Raw genomic sequence first — 12270 nt, 5'->3', positions numbered from 1 at the left:
CAAAAAACAGAAAATGGAATGAAGTTCTGAAATAGTGTGTATTAATAAGATCCCTTGCCTGATATTTCAGGCCAAAATGATTGCAGTAAGTCCGGATATCACATGGTTACAGATACCACATAATTACAAGGCTGTAGCTGAAACCAAACTTAATTTTTAATGACAATCAATTGTTCAACCTTCTTGCAACATGAACAAACAGACCCCAACTGAACTATATTCTCAGATAAAAACCAGTGGTCATGCTCCCTAAACACACCCTATGTGGCTCCAAGGAGACATTAACAGGTGAAGTGGGAACACATCTGAGGTTAGATGAGAATGTAGACTAAGCTGGGGGCTCTCCTAATTTCCTTTTTCTTCAGAGTATTGAAGAAGAGGAATGCAGTGACAGCAAAGCCTTTTTCAGACTTTTTTGTTTTCTGGTCTCTGGTGCATATTCCTTCACTTAAATAAAGGGAAAAGGGAGTGTGTGGGAACAGTATAAATCCTCCCTTAAATTAAACTGGGAACCAGTTAATGTGGACAGAGGAGACCGCACCTCATCTCCTATGCTGAGGGACTACAAAGCTTCACCGCAGAAGTACTAAATACTCTCTGACTCTCTGAAGCACCAATTGGTATGGAGGAAGCTTCCAGGACTGATAATGAAGAATTGTTCTTTTTAATGGTATTGGCTTAAATCAAAGGTCGCAATGCCAACACTGTTGAATTACTTGTGTCAGCCACTGAGGTAGAGAATTTTTTGCCTGAACTCCCCAGAAAAAGGGTTAAACTGCAATGTAACTGTGTAAGGAGGAGCTTTTGTGCCTAATAACTGTGTTTCATAAGTGGTTCAGAGGAAAAGTAAGAAGAGAAACTCTCAGTTCCTTTCCAATTTTATGATAAAACTAATTTTATCCTTACACCTGCTAGCTTTCCCCCCTACCAGGTCTCCATTCCCTAGGTGGAGAGCTAGCAGTGTTCATAAATGTCTCTTAAAATAAAAATTTCTGTTCCATTAAACATATGAAAAATATGTTGCATTGAATACAGTTGGTTTGGGAAATCTGTTTTTATCCATTCTAACCAATCGTCCATACGAACTGCAGCTGCCACAAGTGGCATGGAATCTATTTTCTGCTGCAAGGTTTAGGAACAGTGATTTTCTTCCAGAAAATGTGGCCTGGAGATGACCAGCATGCTGCTCCCAGGTCATCAACAGCCACACATCAAATTCAGATTCTGTCTTGGTAAGCCCCCTCTTCCCTAGGAAATGGCTTTAGGTTACCAAGACTGTATGAACCGGTGAGCCTTTTAGAAGGTGGTTACAAAGAATCACAGCAAATTTGGGGAGACAGCTGACAGACGTGCCAGAACTGGAAAATTCTGGCAGCCTTTAAAGTGTCAGTCTGTGATGTCTATGGCCATGTGTTGGTGAAGGATGACGAATTTTGAAGCTCAGTCTACAGCTGCGGTGCATAACTTTCTTAGTTATTCTAATCTTGCTTTAAATGCACTGTTTTCTCTGTACTCTTACCAAATGTTTTTGATACTTTGAGTCATTTTGGAAAAAAAACCAAAATGTGTAATATTAGTTTTGCTTCAGATATGGGCATCATCAGCCATACTTCCCAGACAAAAAGCAGCCATAGCACACCAATGTCAGTGAAGTTGTCCCATGCACTTTTGTCAAATAAATGTTCAATATTGTTCAATATTTGCAAAGAGCTTTGAAGACAGAAAGAGGTCTTAGGTTTCTATGACAGATGTGTGCTCTGCACAAATCCAATGCAAAACCCAGGTTCCTGGTAAGTCACCAACCCTAGTCCTAGGGCAGCATTTCTCTAATCTTTACAAACAGAGTGCAACAAATCTGTTGTGTTTTGTCAGAACAGCAAGGATCAACAGACAACTAGATACGGTGCGTGTCTTCTAAACAGTGAGGTTGCTGAGTGACATTTTAGACTCTATCATTTACTGTTTTAGAATGAAAATGAAATGACAATATCAGTGTAATCTTATACCAGAAATGACAATGAAAATGGTCTCAGAATTGACATCCCCCTTGAGAAAACACTTCTATTTTGATGAAAGTGTTTAAAAATAGAGGTTTTCCTGAGATGCCAAGGACCACCCATTGGAATGCAAAGGCTCAAGCAGTTCAAGTTTGTTCTAAAGTCACCAAGGTCCACCCAGATTAGAAAGAATGAGACATATCCTTCAGTATCTGTTCTTCTAAGAGAAAAAGTAATTGTCCCATATTTACATGTATTTTAGAACCTAGATTGCATTGTTTTCAGTTGCATCCCTGATAGCCTTCCTATAGAAGCCAAGGGCTAAACCATGAGTGCTTTTTTAGCATTTAGGTATTCTCTTCTGGTACCTCGGTGACCACAATGCCACCTCAGCCACATGCTTTTGTGACAGGTACATCTGCAAATGTGGATAGAACCGGGGTTTCTTAATCTTATTTTAGTTATGAGTGCCATAAACTACTGAATCCCCCTTCCTAAAAAAGGCTGTTTTTACAACCGCAGACTGAAGCACTTTTGTCTTCGTAAATAAGAAATTATGCAATTTGAGGCAGTTACAACTGATGTACTGCCTGTATCCATCATCACATGCTCTGCTGTGTAAGAACTGGGAGGGAAGAATCAAAAGAAGTCAGCAACTAATACCTTCGAACCAGTATGAAAAGAGGTGGCCGTGCAACTAATTGGCATATAATCTTTAGAACTCCTTGCCCTAAGGTATTATAGATGTTAATTTTTTTCAAGGCTTCAAAAAGTTATTAGAAAAGTTTCTGTTTTCCAGCAAGTGTTGGAAATACCTGTCAGTGTTCAAGGGGTATCTAGATGACATTGTTGTCATATTGTTTAGCTTTAAATAGTTTTGTAAGGAGAAGGGAGTTGGACTTGATGATTGTTATGGGTCCATTCTGACTATGATTCTGTGATTCTAAGTGCAAATTTAACAGTAAATTGCAGAAGACAAGGGAGCTACTCTGAAGAAGGGTTACTATATACTTGTTGTATTTCTTTGCTTTTTCCCAGGTATCTTCTGTTATCCCATGTCACCCTATTATCCTATCCCATCAACCTCTGTCATTTGATACTGAGCCAGATGGATCCTTGACCTGATCCAGAATGGCCGCTATTACATTCACGTCATCTAAATGTACATATCTGTAAAGGCAATCTATGTGTTAGTTTCTTATGCAGGGAAAAGATCAAACCAGAGACTCTAGGAAAGGTTTCATGTAAAGAAAAAGAAGTAATATATTTTTGTACAATTTTTTAAATTTTCATTTTGTTTTTCTCAGCTTGGTGACCCGCTCCTAGCTATTTCTACTAGCAGAGTACTTTTCATGTCAGCTGCCTTCTCCAAGCTAGGAGAGCTGTCCTGATCTTTGTATCAAGCTTTCCACTGTGGGGTCCAGAGCAGCAGTAACAGCTGCAGGACTTTATGGAAAAAGACTGTGTGTTACTGAATGCCCCTGAAACTCTTCCTTAGGGTCAGGAAGGTGTTTCTTCAGGCTCCCTGAAAATTTAAGTGGAAATCTGGTCTCCTCTGAAATATTTTTCAGAACCTGATTCCCCTTCCTTCCTCCCTGCAAATATATCCACTTTCTCCTTGCTCTTGGAGGTGCCAAGGAAACATGGTTTTAGCAGTAATGGATAAAACTGTCACCTGCTCTGTACCCTTGGCTAATGTCTTGCAAGGCAGAAGCCATGGCCATTGCTCTCCCTCCTGCTCAAGGCAGAAGTGGAATAGTAGAACATAATGTCTCCTCACTCCTGATGCCTCCTGACATTGATACAAGGTCTCAGTCATGCAAGGGCAGTTCCTTCTCGATACAAGGAGTAAGGATATAGTGTAATCATGGCCCCAGCTGCTGAGAGTAACCAGTCATTTCTGTTTTAAAAAAGGCAGTCATTCTGTTATCATCCTTTTGGGGGAAAAAAGAACACAAACTTAGAGCACTTGTTAGTATCTAAACCACTGGGGCTTTCAAGGAAATTAAGAGACAAACCATTTACTTATACTAAAAATGGCAGCCATCCAGTGGGCATTCTTGAACCATCCTGTGCAGTTCCTCACTCTGGATAGAGAAAAGCTGATAATTCACTATGGAAAATCCAGCTTTTTCTGTTCTTTGCTAGAGGATTTTACTCTCACAATGTCTTGTCAAACATGCTTTTCGTTACTGGAAAAGGGGTTAAAGTTTTCTGTTCTCCATTCAATCACAGAGGTTTATGAAATAGGAGAATCACAGAAAGAAAAGATGGGGGAGATATATTAGGTTATTTTGTGCCTCCCTTTGCCAAGGCAGGATTGCTCCCTGGAGTATATTCCAAAGTGCTTTGTCTAGTCCAGTTTTAAATGACTCAAGAAACCAGGCTTTCACCACTTCCCTTGGGAGACTATTCTGCAGTCTAATAGTCCTCACTGCTAGGAAAGGCTTTTTTCCCTAAACGTCAGCCTTTTCTTTCCTTAAATTCATCCCATTTGTCCTAGTTATAGTCTCTTTGAGTAGCTTAAAATTCTTTTTTGTGCTTAAAGTTTAAATTCTACCAATGGTAGACAGTAGTGTGCGTACTCCTTCTGTTTATCTACATTAAATGTCTCTTAAAGCTAGAAAGACAATTGTGATGGCAGAGAGCTAACTTATAATCTTCACACAGTGAACTGTGCGTGGTATGACTTTCAGCAATCTATTTAGACCTTAGTTTTTCTTCCATTGAAATGAATAGAGTTTTCTCATTGATTTTACCTCATGCAAGATGGCCAATATGCGTTCTAATTTTGACATGAAGATGACAAGGAGCTCAATGAGCACAAGATATTCCTAGCAGAGATCCAAATGAATCTTCAATTTCTTTACTTCCTTGTTGGTAAAAAAAACCCAAAAAGGCACAAAAGAAAACCCAAGAAATAATTCTATCATCTATTCTTCTCCCATTTCCTCATTAGCATTTTACTTTTCTGAAAAAGCCTGCAAAGCAAAATGAATGCAATGTCTATAAAAGTCTATAAATGCTTTTCTAAGAACTTCAGAATTTACTGAGATCCTGTAATAGACACTTGTGTGGAAGGAGAAAGTATTATCCTTATTAACCTTTCCTCCCGAGGAAATTTAGTGAAGAAAGAAACCATGCAGGGAAAACTATTTTAAATATGCTGTAGGGTGGAATTCATGCACCATGTAAATCCCTTTTAACCTCAATATTGCTGGTTCTCTGCACAGAGGTGAATATTGCCCCAAGGCCTTTTCTATCAGGGGACATCACACTGATTTAACCAGAGTCAGTTTTAAACTAGGTACATTTAAACCTACACAAAGCCTTAGGTTCATATATGTAGACTTACCAGTCTCAGGTTACCTTAAGCTGACTTTAAACACTACTTTAAACTGAAAATGAGACTGTCATACAGTGTTTTGCACCAGTTTTAGTCTAAACTTTAAGTTACATGTGTATGACTTGCCCGTATAGATATTGCTTTAGTTGGTAATTCTAAAAATAAGGAAGATTTCTCATCTCACCTCATGTGAAAGTAAATATCATATGTGGTTTTAATAAAAAGAAGCTTTATGATAGATTTTATGACCAGAATCTTCACCCTCATCAGCTTGAGCCTTCTTTTACAACATTTGTTTTTTGTCCTTTCTAAAAAATGAGCAATGCAACCCATTTCAGGTTTACAGCAAGCTCTTGATTCTCATTTTGGTTACCCTGTGTGTATCTAAAGTCATTTCACAGGCTTCAATCACAGATATAGAGTCCAAAAAATTTCCTTAGGTCTTTTATTCTGTAAATGAAACTACAGTTTTTCCTAGGTTTTTTTTGGTTCTATTTTCTACAGAGTAGTCAAGGATTTATTCAAAATCATGTGATCCCTAAAATAATCATTATTCCCTATATTATGGCTAGTATTATATCCCATGCACTTTCACTTACAGGCATGTCTGTCAAAGGGACCATTTTTCAGCCTCACAGCTCCCATGGCTCTGTCACTTTCTTACTTACAGAGGCCCAAAATGGAAACTATTTTTCTTTTCATTATGAGCTGTCACTTTTTCATCTTGGCACTGTGATGATAGACTTCCATTCATCTTCCATATTACCTTTCCTGAAGCCTCTGACACAGACTGACACAATGCAAAATGCAAGAGATCTCAGAGCATACGTTGGCAATTTCTGGGAAAGGCACTTGCTTGTCTTGGTTTGTTGTTTTCAATATGTATTGAAAATACCAAGCTGTAAGGTGTGTTGGAAATGTTAGCAGGGGATTTTCTGTTTATTATGATCATTACAAAGCGATGCTCTCACATCCTGAGTAGGAGCAGTTGGATTCAGCATGAGATGCTGTTACCTGCACCTTTTCTAAGGGCTATGGGCAATAAGTTTGCCAGAAAAGGGCGTTGATGCAAGGAGATAAAAAGATGATGGCCATCAAGTCCTCATGCAGTACTGCACGTTGTAGCAACCAAGCCACCATGGCATGGTGGGTCCAGTGGAAACTCTGGGAAGTGCCTGCTTAAACTGAAGTGACTCAGTTGTTTTGGGAAAACGGAATTATTACAATCAACCTTAGAGCAGAAAAATCAGGCACCCATTCACATGCAGTGAGACTATGTGAAACTTGAGGACAACCTTGCTCAGCATTCGTGCTGAATTTATCACCACGATTTCTGAACAGTTAGTATAAAAGACAACATAGGGACCCATAGTAATGATACTGTAAGGTACACATTCTCTCTGCATTGTTTATCCATGGCAGTCTTGAAATCCATCCAAATGCTGGGACACATCCTGTCCTCACATCCTTCAGTGAAACCAATATACAAGCCACAGTAACAGAGGAAGGCATGGATGCAACTGCATCCCAGAGATCCTGGACCCTCCTGGGTTGAAAAGTCATTCCTCTGTGTATCAGGCTATGACTTCTGTAGTTTCTGGGGATTTATTAGCCAAACTCAAAAGCTATCCAAGGCAGACCTGAACGTCAAAAGCAACCACTTTCCTGTTTTTGTGAAGTGGGATAATAGTATCAGTTTTATTCATAATTCACACCTACCTCATTAATCAAAGAGGCACTAAGAATGACTTGGTGAGGATCTTGCAGAACTTGTGTGATCTGTGGATCTCTGAATCTCTTTGGATGACTTTTTAAGCTGTCCAGAGAAGTCAATGAAGGCTGTATCCACAATGGTAGACACAACAGTTCCTAGCAGAGCATTTGGGAGCAGCTCCTCATAACCTCTACATTACAGGAATGCATGGTTGTTTTCTGGATATGAGCTGGAATACTCCAGTTTACTCCCTCAGAGAGAAAAACAAGCAGTGACCTGGGAAGAAGAGTATTCTGAGACCAGGTCTCTAGGCAATGCAGACAAGGCTGTACTAGTTTGGTCTTTCTGCCCTACACAGCTCTCCTTTGTATCTTCAGACAGTGCCGTGTGTTTTCTTATTATTCTCCAGGGGAGTCATAACACACAGTCTCAGTTTCACGCTGTAAAAACACCACTCTAAGGGGTTGCAATATTATTTTAGATACTTTGAACATGAGATGAACCAGAAACCTACAAATACAAGTTATACTATGGAGCTATAGGAGTGCAGATGGGGCCCATAAAAGATTTATAAATAGTGTGGACATGGCATGTAGCTGTAGAATGGGAGATGCCTTTCTTTCATGTAGATGTGTATCACTCTGAAGCATTTGTACTGGAATCCAGGGAGAACAGTATGAGGCGTAAACCTTTTGCAAATTAGATGTAGCCTATGAAAAGTTAGACTGTTAGTTGTCTTGAACCTCTACTCTGATGTTCGTATTTCCATTGAAACTTAAAATAAGTGCAAAACATTGAAAAACAATAATACAAAACACTTGCCTCTCTTAACACAAAATCAAATAAACTCATAGTTTCCTAAACAGATAGTTATCTAACCTTTTAAAAATCTCCCATGGAGATGGAGGCTCCACAGCTTTACTAAGTAGGTAACATTAATTCTTCACATTCTCTTCTACTGAGAAACTTAATCTTACTGAAACTTAAACCCATTTTTTTCTAGTCCATGTATGTAGATAACAAAGGTCCCCCTTACTGCTTTGCAAGAGCTTTTCATGTGCTTGGGGAATGTTCACATTTTCCTCTCAGCCATCTCCTTTTAAAAAAGCCAAATGAATCTATATCTTCTGGTTTTGTTTGTTTTGTTTGGTTTGGTTTGGTTTGTTTGTTTGTTTGTTTGGTTGGTTGTTTTTCTGTTTTGTTTTGTTTTGATTTTCATTGGTCATGTTTTCTAGACCTTTGATCATTCTCATTGTTAGCCCTTGGACTCATTGGAATTGCGTTTCATTTTTCTTAAAAACAATATTTCAGTACAGGACATAACATCACAGTAGAATAGAAAAATGATGATGTGTCTTTCAAACTATATTGATATCTTCTATTCTTCCTTTTGCATGACGTAAAAGTGTACTATTCTGTTCATATTGTGTTGGCTTAAGATCTCATAAGGAGAATAATTCCTACATGTGAAAGGGTATTTTGCCATTCAAGGCCTGAAACTGGAACTTTATATTTGTTAAATATTCTGATTATTTGTGAGGGTTTGCTGGTCTGGCAAACAGAGTTGTATATACAAGTTCCTGTCCCTCCCAAGGCCCTCCCAAGGCTAACAGACTGATACATTAGCCAACCTGTTATACTGCATAATTTACATTCTTTTAGTCAGAGTTGCTAGTGGTGATTACTCTACACTAATCACAACTTAAGAAACTTATATTTTACCTAGGATATGCCTACCAAGAGATAACTGCATCTGAAAATGAAAAAGTAGAACAAAAGGAGGTGAATAAAAGACAAAGAATGGAAGCTACAAATTCTAGCACTACTGGAAATTGAATATTCTACACATGAATAAAGAAGTATAAGCTACCTCTCAGAAAGAACTAAAGAAAATTGAAGACTTTTGATCTTAGTAAGAATGTAACTTTTGAAAGAGATGGGTTTCACAGAAGTATTTTAAAACTTTGGAGAGAAACTTTGCATCCCTTGTAAGAGAGCTGAGGCAACATTTCACGAGTGGTTGGAATATTTTCAGATAGTTCAATGAATCTCCAATGGGAGATCAGATTACAGCAGAAATCAAAGACTGAAAATGAGACGAGAGTCCTAGAGCACTCCAACCTAAACTTAGAAAAAGCCATTAAAATGTATCAAGCTAAAGTCATTAGTAAGACAAATATGTAAGTTTTGACAATGAGAAAATAATATAAACTGATCTCAATATATGTAATATATGACCAGAAAAAAAGTGAAAAATCTTCATGAAGGACTTCAAAGGCCAGGAAAAAAATAATCATGTGTGTTCGACCTTTGGTAATAGTTGTTTTATTTATAAAGATCAAAAGTGTTTTGTCTAAGTTCTCAGATAAAGACTGAAAGTACCTGAAAGGAAGGCGGTGTGTCTGTTGTGCAAATAACTCTTGGGAATGTAGGGCTTTGAACAGAAAATGAACTCTTCTTGTTTATATTATTTGGAGGTTAATAGAGCTACTGAAATTGTGGCAGAGGATGTTGTGAGAAAATTGGTCACATTGAGTATGAATTAGTAGAATTTACATTTGCTCTGGAGAATCGTGTCCTCTGGGGTGATGGTATGTTAACTAGATGTGAAAGTTTAACAATATTTCAGAAAGAGAAACTTTCATGATTGTCTTTGGAAATGAAATGTGTGAGAAGCACTGCATATGTAGAAAAGAAGAACGTATCTGGGAGACAGAAAAGTAGCGAAGGGGACATTTGGTCTGGGAGCATAAAGAATGCAACAGCAGTCATACATTAGAATCATAGAACATCCCGAGTTCGAAGGGACCCATGAGGATCATCTAGTCCAACTCCTGTCCCTGCACAGGACAACCCCAGAGTTCACACCATATGTCTGAGAACGTTGTCAGTCTCTTCTTGAACACTGTCAGGATTGGGGCTGTGACATCTCCCTGGGGAGCCTGTTCCAGTGTCCAGCACCCTCTCAGTGAAGAACCTTTTCCTTATGCCCAACCTGAACCTACCCTGGCACAGCTTCCTGACATTCCCTTGGGTTCTATCATTGGTCACAGTGAGAAGAGATCAGAGCCTGCCAGTTCTCCTCCCCTTGTGAGGAAGCTGGAACCACCATGATCTCTTCCCTCAGTCTCCTCTTCTCCAGGCTGAACAAACCAAGTGACTTTAGCTACTCCTCATTATGGCTTCCCTTCCAAATCCTTCACCAACTTTGTAGCCCTCTTCTGAACACTCTCTAGTAGCTTAATATCTTTTTCATGCTGTGACACCCAGAACTGCACACAGTGCTCCAGTGCAGAGCAGAGCAAGACAATCACTTACCCGGCTGGCAATGCTGTGCTTGATGCACTCAGGACATGGGTCCCTCTTGGCTTGCCAAGGCACACTGTTGGCTCGTGTTCAACTTGCTGACAGGCAAAACTCCCAGATCCCTCTCTGCAGGGCTGCTATTCAGCCTCTTGTTCCTCAGACTTGTGACTTGAGAACATCTACATAGCAGTTCGAAGTGTGACTGTGGTTTTAATAAGTAACAGACTATAGGCAAAACAACCTAACAGTCCAAGGACTTACTCAAATTCCCATCCGTGTTTCGCAACCTGTATCAATAACTTACTGACTATAAACAACCAAGGTCACTCAAAGCCACTGAGGGGTGTACATGAGAACTCCACTGTCGGCTATCATGTACAGGTATCTCACACTGTCCTATGAGACGGTTAGCTTACACTGTTCAAACTCATGCTTCGGGCTTCAGAAGAGTTTGCAATAAGAAAAAAGTTTCCTAGTTTTGCCATTCCAAAAGAATCTTGCAATTAAACATATAAGTACAAATAAGTAGGTTGATGGGATGCTGACTTCCTGGAAACATAGAATAACTTTGGAATACAGGTGTGAAATTCTTCTCTATGTTTACTTATCCTGTTCTCTGTTGTTAGAGTTGATTAAATTTTGATTAAATGTGAGAGATGTACGACTTCCCTTTATTCTTGCATTAACACATGAACTGACAATTGCATTCTACTTTGACATGTACATTGAAAATCGATTAAAACATGAAAAGGAAAAAGCATGATATGCTATTATAAAGACTTCATTTCTACATGGACTGAAAAGTTGCCAAGTTTAAGGAATGATCAACCTTAAAGTCAGCCTGAGTTTGATAATTGGCTTCAAACAAGAAGAGAACATGGTGTTTATATTTTCATGCCGTATCTCCTTAGAATTTATTTTCTTACTTTTTCTGATACATAGATACAGCTTCTATTACCTATCTCATTATGTGACTGTCTTCTCCAAATATGATTTTTCCAAGTTACTCAGATGTCACTGGATGATTGTTTGCATAACAGGGATTTAATTGGTGGTGTGTCTGAGAACTCCCTAATTTCCATAACCCAACTTATTCCCAAGACCTGCTGAGCTCAATAGTGTTCCCAGCAGACCCAGTACTTCAATTATACAGGCCAAGAACCTGGATGAATCATTCTGCCACTTATTTCCATCTCCCTAACCAGATTTTATTTTATGGTAGACTGGAAGAAAAGAGAAGGGTGTCAAGATATGGCTGGGATATACCCCAAACTACAAAAGCAAACATTTGTGTAACTTAGTCTTTCTTGTCCTCTATAGGCAGTTTATGTATTAATCTGCTTTGAAACAAACAAACAAACAAACAAACAAACAAACAAACAAACAAACCTGATCTAATGTCTACAACTGCTGAAAAAATATGGGGGGCAGTTTTTAGCATGTTTATTGAAGCTAACATAGTGGTTTATGATATATATATATATATACTGTCCGTGAGGCCTAGATCCAAACCACCTATCTCGTGTAGGTCACTGATCTAATATTGCAAGAAAAAAACTTCTTCCCTACTTTTAGTTTTAATAAATGAATATTGGCTTTGGTCTTATTATATATCCAGAAATCAGTTCTAGTATCTATAATCCTTTTCTTTTGCTCATGTGTAGTTCAGACAAACACTGGTTTGACATTGCAATAAAATAATGATACAGGCTCTGCATGCAGCTATAACGTCATCGACAACTCTGCTGTTTATGGAAGGAGACAAAGTGGCAAAGCCATTCCTGATAGGCAAAGTATGGGGTTTATTACAGGCCATACATCCGCATTGTTAAATAAGTCTCTGCTTAAAGAATTAAAGGTTAAATTATCTCATCTGTTTGTTTTAAAGTGAGTACATATTTTTTCTT

General features: G+C 38.6%; 1 long non-coding RNA gene across 1 annotated transcript in view; it reads right to left on the bottom strand.

Annotated features, from left to right (window-relative positions):
- LOC139826528 (uncharacterized) overlaps positions 1-10539 on the bottom strand; it is a 53183-nt gene extending 42644 nt beyond the window's left edge. Inside the window, exon 1 of the long non-coding RNA XR_011736647.1 lies at positions 10376-10539. This is a non-coding gene — a long non-coding RNA (uncharacterized lncRNA). The remainder of the gene's footprint in view (positions 1-10375) is intronic.
- Positions 10540-12270: the final 1731 nt, after the last annotated feature.

The sequence above is a fragment of the Patagioenas fasciata genome, chromosome Z (assembly GCF_037038585.1).
Source record: "Patagioenas fasciata isolate bPatFas1 chromosome Z, bPatFas1.hap1, whole genome shotgun sequence".
Taxonomy (NCBI): domain Eukaryota; kingdom Metazoa; phylum Chordata; class Aves; order Columbiformes; family Columbidae; genus Patagioenas; species Patagioenas fasciata.
The sequence above is the reverse complement of the archived record's forward strand: the minus strand, read 5'-3'. Positions and strand labels throughout refer to the sequence as shown.